Source organism: Pinus tabuliformis, chromosome 5_2 (assembly GCF_031772625.1).
Source record: "Pinus tabuliformis cultivar Carrire ecotype Pingquan chromosome 5_2, CPIR1, whole genome shotgun sequence".
In the NCBI taxonomy this organism is placed as follows: Eukaryota; Viridiplantae; Streptophyta; class Pinopsida; order Pinales; family Pinaceae; genus Pinus; species Pinus tabuliformis.
The window spans coordinates 898,258,631-898,271,868 of NC_142306.1; the positions used below are offsets into that span (position 1 = coordinate 898,258,631).

The 13,238-nt window shown below is 39.5% G+C and overlaps 2 pseudogenes; both read left to right on the forward strand.

Moving 5' to 3' along the window:
• The first annotated feature begins 7,069 nt into the window (after positions 1–7,069).
• LOC149162209 (phosphatidylglycerophosphate phosphatase 1, chloroplastic/mitochondrial pseudogene) lies at positions 7,070–7,726 on the forward strand (annotated as a pseudogene).
• Positions 7,727–11,704: 3,978 nt separating this feature from the next.
• On the forward strand, positions 11,705–12,260 carry LOC149162210 (phosphatidylglycerophosphate phosphatase 1, chloroplastic/mitochondrial-like; annotated as a pseudogene).
• Positions 12,261–13,238: the final 978 nt, after the last annotated feature.

The window sequence follows — 13,238 nt, forward strand, 5'->3', positions numbered from 1 at the left end:
CCTAGGAATGTATCCCTTCTCATCAACCACTACATCAATGCTGTCAACAATTCTTCCAAGTCTTTTATTGTAGCACTTGTATGCTTTGCTGTGTGGAGAATAACCAAGAAGAATGCCTTCATCTGCTCTAGGTTCAAGTTTGCCAAGTTGCTCATTAGTATTCTTAATATAGCATTTGCTCCCAAAGATTTTGAAGTGCTTTACCGAAGGAGTCTCACCATACCAGAGCTCATGAGGAGTTTGAGTGCTGTTCACCCGGACATTTGTTTTGTTGAGAATAACAACCGCAGCATATGCAGCTTCACCCCAGAAATTTGCGGGAGTTCCAAACTCATCAAGCATAGCATGAGCTATTTGTTGGACTGTTCTGTTCATTCTTTCCATTACTCCATTTTGCTGAGGAGTTATAGCTGTAGAGAATTCTCTTCTTATCCCATGTTCTTCATAGAAATCGAAAAATTCATTTGAGGTAAACTCCCCACCTCTGTCGGATCTGAGGCACTTAATTTTGTATCCTGATTCATTTTCAACCAAGGCTTTAAAGGATTTGAATTTTTCGAATGCTTCATCTTTGTGCTTCATAAGTCCTAACCAGACAAACCTGGAGAAATCGTCAATGAATAATATCAAGGATTCTTCTCCTCGAGGTGTCCTTTTCCTGAATGGTCCACATACATCTGTATGTACAAGCTCAAGAGGCATGCTAGCTGATCCTTCCTTCTCTGGAAAGTTAGTTCTGGTTTGCTTTCCAAACTGACATGATTTGCATATGGTGTTGTCTGGAATTTTGATATCTGGAAGACCGCGAACTGCCTGATATTTGCATGCTTTCCTTATTTGTGAAAAGCTTAGATGCCCCAACCTCCGGTGCCATAACCAGTGTTCATCATCCTTGCTTAGATAACATTGTTGTTGTCCTTCTTCAAATATGTATAGATTATTTGGAGTTCTTTTACCTTTGATCACCGTTTTACCTATATCAAGATCACGAACAAGACATCCATTTGATCTAAATATCACCTCGATTCCTTGATCACAGATCTGGCTGACACTCAGAAGATTATGCTTCAATCCATCAACATACAAAACATTTCCAGCTTTGACTGTTTCTTTTAACTGAGCAGTGCCTTTTCCTTTTATAGCTGCAGGAGTATCATTTCCAAAAGAAACTTTCTTTCCCTTTTCTAAAGCAGAATATGATTCAAGTTTTTCTTTATCACCTGTCATATGCTTCAAACATCCACTGTCAATGTACCATAGATTTTCCTGCCCCTCTGCATAAAATGCTATCCCACATCTTTCTGTTTGTGGTTCCTTTATTCTCCATGTTTTGGTGCTTGAGGCCTGTTCCTTTGTCTGCTGAAACCTGCTCCTGCATTTAGAATCTTCATGACCAAAGTTATTGCAAATAGAACATTCAACTTCATTTTCAAGAACCGAAAAGTTGTTATAGGTCCTTTTTGTAATCCCGGTCATACTTCTTTATTTTTGAGCTTCTCTAGTCATGATCGTTTTATATGCAACACATTGAGCCGCTTTGTGACCAAATTTATGGCAAGAGAAGCATTTTCCATTGAAGAAACTTTTGCGGTTATCAAATCTTCCGGCCAAACGATTGTAATTTCTATTGTCATTCATTCTTGAAGCAATTTGAGAGGATTTTACCTGTGGCTGGTTGTAGCTTTTGTTCATCCTTAAGACGGATTGCCCCTGGTTTACCTGATAGTCTCTGTTTGTAATTTGTCCTTGCTTTACCTGGTGATGTCCATTGTGCTTTTGCTCATTCCTTCTTGCTGCATCAAGATAACTCTTTGAGGTGGATGCTTGAGAAGTTTCTCCATTGTACCCCAGACCTGTCTTGTTTAGTGGAGAACGCTGTACATTGATGATCTCATCCAGAGTTTTAGATCCTTTGACAAACTTAAGATTAATAGCCTTTGTTTTCTCAATCTCTTTTCTAAGACCAACAATTTGACCTTCTAACTTTTCAAGATATTTTTCTTTTTCATCAATCTGAAATTGTAGAGTATCAATGATCATATTCTTTTCTTCTATACATGTCTTGAGTCTAGAAATTTATTCATGAAAGCTATCCACATCTATAGCATCCATGTAATCATCATCTTCAAATGCCATTAAAGGTTTATAGTCATTACCTCGTTCATATTCATCACTATTTGATAGACCATCACTATCTTCATGAGTGTAGTAGCTTTTCTTATTTGCATTCTGTTTCTTGCTCCATCTAGCAGGTTCCTTTCCTTTGTAAATATTATCCTTATGAGGACATTTCGCAGCATAATGACCTACTCTTCCACAAGCAAAACATTTAAAAGGTAACTTACCTCTGAACCTTCCAGTACCCCGTTGAATATTTCTGACAAAATTTGATTCTTCTTCTTCTTCTGGCACATGACTTGCTTCATAGTAGTCTCCTTTGCCTGAAGCCTTGAAAGCAGCTTCTCTCCTGTCTAATGGACCTCCCTTTCTCATTTCATAAGCAGTTAGAATTCCGTGTAGCTGAGACATAGTAAGAATTCGTAGATTTTCCCTTTCTTCTATTGCAAATACTTTAGATTCAAACTTGGGGGACAAGGATCTTAAAACTTTTTCAACCACAATAGCCTCTTTTATTTCTTCACCCAAGTTTTTCATGCAATTAACAATCTCGTCTACCCGAAGAAAATAGTTAGCCACACTTTCATCATTATACATTCTGAGATTCTCATACTAAATCCTGAGGGTTTGAAGTTTAGCACGCTTTACCTGTTCATCTCCTTCATAGCTCAAGACAATCTTGTCCCATATTTCCTTTGCGGATTTATATTGCATAACCTTTACGAATTCTGTTTGAGATAAGCATCCTAGCAGAGTATTGACTGCTTTAGCATTTGTTTCATATTTCTTCTTCTCTGCCGAATCTGTAGGAGTAGCTGAAGGAAAAGTGTAGCCTGTATCTATGATATCCCAAACTTCTGTACCAAGAGATTGAATATAGGCAGTAACTCTTACCTTCTAATAATTGAAGTTTGTCCCATCAAAGATTGGTGGCCTGATTGATGCTTCCCTCTCGTAGTTTCTCATGATGAATGATCCTCCTTCAAGCGATCAAGCTTCTCTGAAGCACCGACTCTGATACCAATTGTTGGAAATAATACTGAGAGGGGGGGTGAATCAGTATTATCAAGTTCTTTTAATAAATCTTCCTTATTTATACTTTGAATTATTTTTGCATGTCAGTACCATAAAATAATGAGCATGAACAAGAAAAATAGATAGTCACACCAAAGAACACCAGATATAAGGTGGAAACCTAATGTGGGTGAAAAACACCTGCTGCAATATGTCTCTATCTTCTTTCAAATTAGAAACTCCTTTTACAATGGTTTTGTACTGGTGCAGTCCTTTACCAGTACGCGGGCTACAACCTGCAGAGAGCTACAACTCTCTCTCGTTTTCCAGTCTCTCCTGGAAGGGAGCTACAACCCCCTACTTCTTTTCTTTCAAGGACCACTTTTCATAAATTTTCAAACTGGATCCATGAACATCAAATGATCATCAAGTACAAGTAAATCACCCAGTCAAATGCAGTAACAATAAACTAAACCCAGAACACCTTATCAACAGAGAAAAGTCAGTCAAATAAATGCCTTAATACAGATACGCAGTTTTTCTTTCTCTGGCCTGCGTGGATTCGCACTTCACCTTCTGCTCCCCTGCGTATACCCGCAGAGAGCCTTCTGCTGCACCACGTACCCACGCACTGTTTCTTCAATCACGCCGCGTATTGCTACTGTAGCCACGCACCCACAGATGCTATCGCGCCGCGTACTGCTACTGTAGCCATGCACCCACAGATGCTATCGCGCTGCGTACCTACACACCTGCGGCTTCTGAAGGGCCACGTACTTTCACTGTGCCTACGCACCTGAACCTCTGTCGCGCTGCGTACCCACGCACTGCGCCTTCTTCTGGTCTGCGTACCCACGCACTGCTCCTTCTTCTGCTCTGCGTATCCATGCACTTGCAGCGTTAATCACTTGCATACCTCTGATTAGGGCCGAAATAGTAGTCCACCAGTGTGCCACAGATAGTCAGATGCCCAGATCTGATCATGCGCCCGCTAGATCACACTTCATAGATTCACTTTCAACTTCACTCTTATATAGATCAAGCTTTTAAACCGATAACCCAATATTTCAGATCTTAAGATATTCAATTTGCAAAAGATGCATTAGCCAAGTGATCTCCTTCCCTATTTATATTCAAGCCCTTATTCACACCATGGGGAAAAACCATCAATAACCAATACAAGGGATCCAAACCGGGGCTAAATTAGATCCTATACCACGGGCCAAAACCATAGAATCAAGAATGGCGGGCTAAATACCACGGGCCAAATATAAGAAACCCCACGTGAGCGCGCTTCTCTGCCTTGAAGTGAGTGAACTGGGTGTACGCACCTCATGAACGGGTGACCTGCGTGTATGAACGCACTTCCTGGCCGGCGTACCTGCGGGTACGCACCTTTTGAACCATTCACCTGTGTACCTCTTAATTTTCAACATTTTGAGAACCTGATCAGAGCATTGCCACCTGAGGGTGTTGCCATCAAGTACAACATCTGTAACATAGAGCCATACCAGAATCATAATGCCAACATGCTAGTTCCTGCTTGCACTTCCAATATTAAGGGAATCGGTCCTCCTCCTATGAGGTAATTTGTGAAAACCGAGCATTGGTCCTTATCATGACCCTGACCCTTGCATTTACGCACCATATCTCTTCACGCACTTCTGGTTGAACTGTCCTATCCTGTTTCAGACTCTGCATCTAAAGGCATAAATTCTTTAGTTGCATGGATCTGGTGAACTCCTAAGTTAGGATCCTTCATCGAGGTCTCATGTAGCCTCATAGTAATCTCTAAGGCCTCTTATTGAGTTGTTATCTTTTGTTGTGATAACGCACTCCTTAAGTGTGGCATTAGCGAAGCTACAAACTACTCGCGATGCTATCCATCCGTCAAATTCATATTAGCTTGGCGAATCATACATTTTAGCCTCTGATCCAGATCCCAAGGGATCTCACCTGGTAGGATCATGATCTCTTTGAATCCAATGATCGACTATGCTTTAGACTTCGGCCTGCTAAATTCTCTATTTAGTGTTGCTTGGATATCCACTATTCCCGCATTTGGATTATCATTGGAATGCTTAATATACCAGGTCAGTGTGCAGTCTTGCAGGGTGCTAACTAGTGTTGCTTTCTTTATATTGTCATCTGTAACTCCTTGTGCTTCCCATACAGCCCTTACCACGAACCAGAATTCGTCCGGATCCTCAATTCCCAAACCTTTGAACACAGAAAACTTCACTGTGCTTGCCATATTGAATCACGGTGGTGGTGGAGGTGGTACGGGTGAAGATGGAGGTGATGGTGGTGAAGCTGGTGGCAATGTGGGTGGAGGTGGAAAACCAAATAGAGAAGAAGATAAAGGTGTTGAGAACAGATAACGGTGGAGAGTTTTTCAGTAAGGAATTTGAATAATTCTGTAAGAAGTGTGGTATAGCATGGCATAAGACTACTCCATACACACCTGATCAAAATGGAGCTATGGAAAGAACGAACAAGACGTTAACGGAAAGGGCAAGAAGCATGCTCAGTGGTGCCAAGTTAGGACATGAATTCTGGGTAGAGGTAGTGGAGAAAACATGTTACCTGGTCAACGGATCACCTTCATTAGTGTTGGAGGATAAGACTCCATAAGAGGTATGGATTGGTAAGAAACCCTCTCTTTCACATCTGAGGGTATTTGGATGTGATGCATATGTACTTGTTCAAAAGGAGAAACGAACCAAGTTGGATAGTAAATCTAAAAAGTGCATCTTTATTGGGTATAAAGATGGTTGAAATGGTTATAAGCTTTGGAACCCAGTAACAAGGAAGGTTGTGTAACCTATTTTGAGGTGTAGTCAGTTGGATGAGTAAGAAACAATCTGTAGTGGCACTATCAACTATAGAGGAAAAATACATGGCAGCCACTCATGCAAGCAAGGAAGCAGTTTGGTTGCAGAGATTGTGTTCAAGTATGGGGTTAGTACAGGGAGCTATAAGGATAGACTGTGATAGCCAAAGTTCAATATTCTTTGCAAAGAACCCTGCATATCATTCAAAGACAAAGCACATTGATGTTCAGTATCCCTTTGTGAGGGATATGATAGAAGACAAAAAGTTGTTGCTGGTAAAGGTGGACACTTTAAAGAATACTGCAGATGCATTGACAAAATATGTGAGCTCTGAGAAGTTCTCTTGGTGTAGAGAAACAATGGGCGTTGCAGGGTTGGATAAATGACTAAGCTCTTATATGGCCCCCTATGGAAAGAAAACAACAAGTGGGATAATGTTGAGTTGTGTTATATTCTTTCCACGACTAGCCCACATAGTTAACCGGGGGGTTAGAAGGGGGGCGGAGCCCCCCCTTCATTGCACCGATTGCGTAGCAGGGGGAGTCACAGGGGGTTTGAGGGGTGTAGGTAACCCCACTCTATGGGGTCCAAGGTAGTGCCTTGCAAATTTTTTTTTTTGGACCCTATATTAGGTTGGGCGGACCTACCTATGGTTTTGTGCATGTTTTTTGCACATGGTTTTGGACGCGATGGTTTTCGGTCCATGGTATTGGATGCTTCGGAATGTATAAATATGTATTGTAACATTGAAAGGAACATAATGAAAAATCAAGCTGGTAGTCCTAGTTTTGGGATCCAGGGGAAAATCTCAATGTATATGTGTTTTATGTGTTATGCTCTCGCATTGTTTATTTTATGTGTTCTAGAATTCATATGCAGGTAATTTTTGTATGGAGTTAAAACCTATAATGGAGGGATGGCCTTGATTATCGCCACGGGACTGATATTACCTCAATGTCTATAAAGTTCCTCACTCGATAAGTGTTAGGCCTCAAGCTCGTAACAAATCCAAATGTCAGTCCTGAAGCTACGATTATAGTATCTTGTCGGTTTCATTTATGCTCAAAAAATATGTAGGGTAGTTCTTTCCTACTTTGGGCATTATGCCTACAGATGAGACTGCTTATAGGATAGTAGCCCGAAATATCGAAGAAGAAAGTGTGGGCTCCAAGACCATGTGGGCGAAGTTAGGTCATAGGTTCAATTCCGCGGGCATTGTGTTCAGCCTGAGAGTCATATTCAAGGAGTAGCATTTGGCTCTAACGCATTTAAATGTCCCAGATATAAGGTGGGTCAACTAGAAAGAGTTGAAGGAGCAAGGATTTTAGGGGATTGTGTTCGATAAAGACAATACGCTGATGGCCCCTTACGCACCCTATCTTTGGCCCGCCATTGCAGATTCTCTAGAGGATTGTAAATCTATATTTCAGGGGCGGATTGCTCTGCTCAATAATTCTGCTGGGCTTTATCAATATGATCTTGATGGTTCAGAAGCAAAAGCTTTGGAGGAGCTTATTGGGATATCAGTTATAAGACATGGATCAAAGAAGCCATCAGGAACAGCAAAAGACATTGAAAAATACTTCAGTTATGATCCATCATTACTTGTGATGGTTGGTGATTGCCATTTTACAGATATTGTTTATGGTAATAGGAATGGTTTTCTAACTATACTGCACCTAAAATTTTGGCGCCGTTGCTGGGAATGCTCTAAGGGGATTGACCCTGGTGATCTACTGCATTTTTTTCCCTTGACCTAGTTTCTCTTGCAATTTATGTTCTTTGAATTTATTTCTTTCCTGCACTGTTGCTTTAAGGTTTCTCATTTTCTCTGATGTTGTAAGAACTCCCCACCCTACATATATATATATATATATATATATATATATATATATATATATATATATATATATATATATATATATATATATATATATATATATATATATATATATATACCATTCATGTGCTAATGAATGTACCAGTTGGCTTGTTAAAAACAGGAAAATGGTATTTTGGGGAATCATCTAATGAGAAATTTTTATGTTGCTACAAAGACATACAATTCATCCAATGAAGAATTAACAATTGAAAATTTTAATATTTTTATTGAACATAAAGATGATATTATTAAATCTTTTATTTCGAAATTGGATGATTTCCAGGAAGAGTGGAAGCAGGATGAAAACCCACCGCTTATCTTTTGCACCAATTGTAGAAAGAAACACCTCCTTGGAAAGTTTCCTCTTAGTAGCCTGAAGATTTGCAAAATTTGTGAATAGGATCATCCAACATAACATCGCCCGTCGCTACCAAGATTACTACAGGTACTCGGGAAATCAAGTAAGGAATCAAATTGACTACCAAGTATAACCCAAAACCCATTATCATTTGATACTTGGAATAATTCTTATTTTCTTGAGTAGGCTCATCAACATGTTTATAATCCTGCAGTTTCATGGAAAACTTTTAATCCTCCTCCAATCGAATATCCTACTTCATGGTCGCAGTGGCCCTCTCCTTGGCCCTCATCCTTGAGCCAGATATCACCATGGCCTCAAGAATCATTTGGATCCTTATCTCTAGGGCAATCTCCCATGCAAATTCAATCATATGAGCACCAAAAACATCCACAATTTCTTTCCAATGCACCATTAATTTATCCTCCTCCATGGTCCCAACCGCATGTGCAACCTTACCCGAGCCTTCATCCATACCCTACCCCTTATCCTAATCCTTACCCTACTCCTTATCCTTATCCATACCCTAGCTCTCATTCAAACCCTAATCCATACCCTAGTCATAGTCCATACCCTAGACCTAACCCTAATCCGCACCCTAGACCTAACCCTAGCCCAAAGCCTAATCCCAATCCAAATCCAAACCTTACTCCAAACATTGACCAAAAACCTAGCCCAAACGATATCATAAACCCTAATCTAAACCATCAGGTTGCACAAACACCTATTCTTCACATTGAACAAAATGCTACATCTTCCATGTTTGGAAAGGGAATGAATTTGGAAACTTCCCCCATTACTACAAAGCATTCACCCCGGGAAGATATAATTCAAAGACCACCAGAGGAGCAATCTTTCATTGGAACTTGTTCTGAAAATGTTGTTGAAACTCGAAACCCTAGAATCTCTCTCAACCATTCTTGTCAATCTGAAAATCAAATATTTGAGCCTGAATTTGAGGGATTTATCTTTTTTCTTTCACCAAATTCTTTGTGCCTCCAGGAAAGTGACTATCAAAATGTGGAAGACATGCATCAATTGGAGAATCATAAATATGTGGATTCCATTGAATCCTCGTTTTGAGTAGTCATCAAGACATCTTATTTCCTCGTCATTCAGAAATTATTGGTACCACATCAATTGAAGCAAATGGTTTCTCATGCTTTGGTATGTCTTGAAGTCTATTTTTTAAAACTAAGTGTGAGTATGACCAACATTTTGTTACACACATGGCTTCATTGGAAGTATGCCTTCACTTAAAGGTGATATTTATTTCTTTAAAAATAGCGTAGGATAATAATGAATAAAGATGCATAACAACACTCATGAACTTGTGATTCCCTAAAAGCACATCTTTTGAAATTTCTATTATCACACACTCTCATGGTAATACTTGTCAGAACAAATTTACACTTAATACCTCATATTTTAAAGTGACTTTGATTATGGATTAACATGTCGGTCAAGGATATTGTTATAAGTTACATGTAATACTTTTCTCCTATCCTTAGAAACTATTATTTAGAACATCTTTTTAAGTCCTCTTCGAAGGGATCAATGAAAAACCTCCTATGATGGACCACGCCTACAAAACTATAATAAGCTTTCATAAAGAGCCCTGGCATGATCAACTCAAGGAATATTTTTGGTCATTATCCGAGATGTTTTTTTAAATAAGTTCTTAGGGTAGCATGACCAACCAGTAAAGAATAGTAATTAAAAACTTTTCACGCCATCCTGCACTCTTAAGGAGTAGATTTGCTTCCCCACCTATTAAGTAACACATCTAGGGTTAATCATAATCAAAGTTTTTTTCTAAAAACATAAATGAATTAATTGGGGGATAGGAGGTCTCATTACGAGATGACCTACTATGATCATGGGTCCTAAGTAGACTGATATTACCGCACTGGTCACTAAGCCAGGGTAATGGCTTTCAATTGAAAAACTGGAAGACAGGAGGTCTCATCGTGAGCTGACTTGTTCATTCTTGTTAGTTCTCGTGAATGGCACTATCGATAGCTAGTTACCAAGCCAGGAAAACGACCTTCAATTAACTTCTAAAAAGAGAAAAAGTAAAATGTTCTTAAATGACTCTAAATCTATATCTAATAGGTGGGACAAAAGCATTTCATAATTTTAAAAGGTACCCCTGTTGAGGCTATGGATGCTTGTTGGCAGCAGGGCCATGCCTATGGTATTAATGTTAATTTTACACTATGATTTACTTGGTTGTTTTTTCCTTTCCCTGAAATCCCTATTAATCTCTTTGAGAATGGCTTTAAAATCATTTTGTTCTTATACCTTGGAGTTCTATATTTTTGGAAGGATTTTTATGGACGTGGGACCCTTAGTGCAGGTAATTCACTGTGCCCAGACAAGAGGAGCTTCAAATATACATGGATAATGGTAAAATGATCATTGTGGGAAGGTATTTCTATGTTCACTTTTAACACTATGTTTTTTGTTTTAAATCAGGTCACTCATATTCACAACAAGGATATTAAATGTGAAACTTCTCATCAGGGATGCCTACGAGATATTCTTTTGGAAATTTTAAAAGTTAGCTATTTTATTCAAGTAATAACACCATCCATGGAGACACTTCATTTTTAGAGAAATCTTTATCTAGTGCAGGAAATGTGATCATGAAAAATTGCAAGAACATCATTTTGAACGCCTACAAATGTTTCTAATTTTTTTTTTTGTGAGGAAGTAATAGTACCAGATTTCCCTGCATGAGGACATGCAATATTGTCAGCATGGGGAGATGTTGAGTCACTGTTTGTCTTATTTTTATTTATTTATCCCGCGCTATCGATTGGCTAAATTATTATTTTCGAAGAGTATTTGTTACTTCTTTGTTTTAATAGGATTAAAATAGCATTAATGAGAGTTTAATTAAGGTTTGTATGTTGCAGGATTAAAACTAGTTTGATTATACTTTAGGACATGCCTGCACCATTTCATTTACCTACCTGCACCATTTTATGGATTCCTGCACATGCTGAACTCAAACTTGGTCTTATGTTTTGTTCATGAAGGCAGTGGTATTTTATTAGTAGCATACAAACTCTTACACTGATATCATTGCAGTTGAAGTTGTGCCTATACTCGGACCCTCCAGTTCATGGGGCTCGAATTGTGTCCAATATTGTTGGGCAAGATACACGGACTACGCACTTTGGCAAGCCCTCAACATATGAAAGAGCATGTTGCAGATGGCACGACAAGACATATGCTTGACATACTTGCCGGAGTGGAGAGATGGCCTTGATTATTGCCACAAGACTAATCTTACGTCAATGTCTATAAAGGTCCTCACTTGATTAGTGTTAGGCCTCAAGCTTGTAGAAAAGCTAAATCTCAGTCCTAAAGCTATGATGACAGTATATTGTTGGTTTCATTTATGCTCAAAAAATCTATAGGGAAATTCTTTCCTACTTTGGGCATTATACCTACATATGAGACCACTTATCGAACAATAGCCGACAATATCGAGGAAGAAAGTGTGGGCTCCAAGACCATGTGGGTGAAGTTAGGTCAGAGGTTCAATTCCGCGGGCATTGTGTCGAGCCTGAGAGTTATATTCAGGGAGAAGCATTTGGCTCTGCCGCATTTAAATGTCCCAGATATAAGGTGGGTCAACTGGAAAGAGTTGAAGGAGCAAGGATTTCAGGGGATTGTGTTCGATAAAGACAATACGCTGACGGCCCCTTATGCGCCCTATCTTTGGCCCACCATTGCAGATTCTCTAGAGGATTGTAAATCTATATTTCAAGGGCGGATTTCTCTGCTCAGGAATTCTGTTGGGCTTTATTAATATGATCCTGATGGTTCAGAAGCAAAAGCTTTGGAGGAGCTTATTGGGATACCGGTTATAAGACATGGATCAAAGAAGCCATTGGGAACAAAAAAATACCTTGAAAAATACTTTGGTTATGATCCATCATTACTTGTGATGGTTGGTGATCGCCATTGTACAGATATTGTTTATGGTAATAAGATTGGTTTTCTAACTATAATGAACCCAACACACACCCCTCATCAATAGCGTTAGGACCACAGTGGCCATCTGCCCACTCATGAATGTCTACCTTCCCATTCGATAGGGGAACCTATAAGACCTCCCCATCAGGCACCAAACTAGTCACAAAGTACGCATCTACCTCAGGATATATAAGTAGATCAAGTCATCTTATGACAAAAATTTGATGGTCCTCATCCCAGCACTAGATCAGGAACAATAGGAATGCATCCTGTAACCTCAGAATGGGGATCTGAAGAAAATTCAATAACCCTCAACCTGCTAGCATCCTACTGGTAGTAGTATCCCCTAAAATAAGTATGTGTAAAGGATACGAGAAACACTCTCTCCACAACATGCCCATCCTACCATGAAGGATGAAAAAAGTAAAAAATAATCCAGCCTTGAAGGCTGCCAAAAGAAATTTAAAACATCCGCTTGTATATAAGCACTCACAGGCATGTAGGATGCGTGTATTCCAAGCCTTTAGCCATGGCAATGCCAGATACCGGGTCGCGTGTCTTCTCATTGAGTATATGTGTCATCCATGTGCTTATTATCATTACAAGCATGGTAATGATGCAACTTTAGGTGACTTAGTTGTGACCTTGCTAACGAATGACCCTGTGACTTTGGTCCCCTAAGCCACACTAATAGCACAGTTGACCCCAAGCCCCACGCGACAGCTCTATGGGTTTCCATGGGAAACCTACAGTGTTTGCATGACTGAAACTCAATCATGCGTGGGTCCAATTTTTTACCCTAGAAAAGGCCATATAGGTCACCTCTATATGACCTACCTAGCCTAGTCTACCAAAATGACAAAGTTAGGGTTGAATATTCTAACATGTCTCTCCTCGCGCACTACCCAAGTGCATAGGCTAACCACAATTATAGGAAATAGCTTCTGGAACAACTTTGATCTCCCAATATAGAAAGTACAAAGGAGGTGGCATATGGCCCGCTTTTCCCTATATATCACCCTTTTTGTTAGCTTTTAGAGCC